The sequence below is a fragment of the Etheostoma spectabile genome, unplaced genomic scaffold (genome assembly GCF_008692095.1).
Source record: "Etheostoma spectabile isolate EspeVRDwgs_2016 unplaced genomic scaffold, UIUC_Espe_1.0 scaffold271, whole genome shotgun sequence".
NCBI classification, from domain to species: Eukaryota; Metazoa; Chordata; class Actinopteri; order Perciformes; family Percidae; genus Etheostoma; species Etheostoma spectabile.
In genome coordinates this window covers 266147-268411 of record NW_022605575.1, presented here as the reverse complement: position 1 = coordinate 268411, position 2265 = coordinate 266147, and the positions used below count along the sequence as shown (strand labels likewise).

Here is a 2265-nt window from a genome sequence, read left to right as displayed (position 1 = left end):
CGACTGGGGGATACCGAGCGTACCAGGCCAGGTGGAGGAACATTAAACCTCCCACAGTTTTCTGGGTCTTACCCGAAGGCCTTGCCCAGCGGAAGTCACTCCACCTAGTACGGGGTCTCACCGAGGCCCTCCTCACAAGGGGACGTCCTCACCTAGTCCTGGGTCTTCCCCGGGCCTCCTCCCAGCTGGACGTGGCCTCCACTAGTCCGGGTTTCCCGAGGCCTCCTCCCAGCTGGGACGTCCCTCCACCTAGGCCCTGGGATCGTTCCCGAGGCATCCTCCAAACTGGACGTCGCTCCACTAGTCCTGGGGCTTCCCCGAGGCCTCCCCCCAGACTCTCGTGTACGAGAGGTACTAGGACCAACCAAAGGCATAAGGCTGACGCAGCGCCAAGACGATCCATGTTGCTAGAGGATGCCTCACCAGAATCTTCGCACAACATTTCCCGTACCTCCCTCACATTCACGGTGTTCTCCTCTTTGGTGCACTACGGCCTTTTATATGCTGACCCATTTCATGTAAGCTATCTCATATTCCTTCTTCGTAGTTCCCTGATAACTTATTGGGATCGACGCCAGCCCCTTACAGTTACCCATGAGTTGTGGAACCATTTTTCGTGCCGCTTCGTATTTCCCTCCCCGCCCTACTCGGCGTATTGTTTACCCAAGATACTGCGCATGTGGGCCTACAAGTTGTGACGGAGAGGTGAGAGTGCAATTCCTGCTGCTGCTCGGGCTACCTGCTATGATGATGCCGAACAGGAAGACTCCGGTGGTGTGATCAAAACAGCTCTCATTCACACTCCTGTCGCTGGAGGACACTTGGTGTGGGGATTGATTCTTTTAAAATCAGATTTGCTTGCCGATGGAGAAAATATAAGCGCAATGTGTCGCACCACACACGCACGCACGCACCACGCACGCACGCACACACACAGTACGCCGCAGCACGCAGCACAAAACACATGAGGTTAGATTAGTTGTGAATGCATGTGTTGTTGTCGAGGAATGCAGCTGACTGTCATTCCACAGATATTACACCCACACACACACACACACACACGACAGGCAAAACACACTACACAGGCATCACACACACAGCACAGGGCACAACAGCAGGACAAAGCAGACAACACGCCCACCACAGCAGCCCTACACAGACAGCTTCACCACATGAGCACTCACACACAACATTGAGCACACACCACACACACTCCACACGACATAGAGACACACACATGACACACACACACACACACACACACACACACACACACACACACACACACACAGACATAGAAACACACACACACACACCCATAAAGAGAGACACATCCATCTTTGTTTCTAATGGAGCTTGTGTTGAAGTGGATGTGACAGAAGAGTCCAGCAGAATAACCACAGATGCATTGTGGGGGAAAAAAAGAAAACACTGTAAAAAAGTGCCTCCTTTTCGTATTATCTTCAGTTTTGCGATATCCAACACCATCAGATACAATGGATAACAGTTCAAATATGTATTAGCAACAAGCAAATTGCACAAATTCGTTACAAAATTAAACTTGCAAAATGGGCTTTAAGTACCAGATGTGAACAAGAAGTTTTGGTCAATTGTCCACTAAAAGTTCTGTTTTTGCAGCTAACAGACTCAGATTTTTATTCTAAGTGTCTGACAACATTATGGGAAGAATCCCTACAGAGATAGACCTTTATGTTGAAGAGTAAAACCCTTTTTGTTTAACATGAAACAGCCCCGACATCACCATCACTAAACTCACCAGACTCCATGTAAATAAACAGCACTTTAAGCGTGTATGGAGCAGCATATTTCCACATGTAAATGAGTGAATTAAAAGGTTTATTTCAACCAGACCAGAGTGGTGATTGTTGGAACAATGGAAAGACAAAACCTCTAAAAGCTTGTGAGTTTTATTTTTTCTATGTAGACATTGTGAATGAAGTGTGTTATACGATGATAAAATTACTGTTTATTTGCATGCAGTCTGGTGGGTTTGGTGATGGTGATTTCGCGGCTGTTTCATGTTCTAGAAATACTCTTTAACATAAAGGTGTATCTCTGCAGGGATCCTTTCCATAATGATGTCAGACACTTATAATAATAATATAATATAGTATATCATATAATAATAATCTGAGCCTGTTGGCAGCAAACACAGCATTTTTTTGTGGATGTAAATCGAAGGTGCACAATTGCCCAATAACGTTACATTACAGCTTGTATCTCACTTAATAACTCAAAGATTTG

General features: G+C 46.3%; 1 protein-coding gene across 1 annotated transcript in view; it reads right to left on the bottom strand.

Moving 5' to 3' along the window:
* LOC116685814 (SH3 and multiple ankyrin repeat domains protein 2-like) overlaps positions 1-2265 on the bottom strand; it is a gene marked incomplete in the record, with an annotated part of 236568 nt that overhangs the window by 176094 nt on the left and 58209 nt on the right.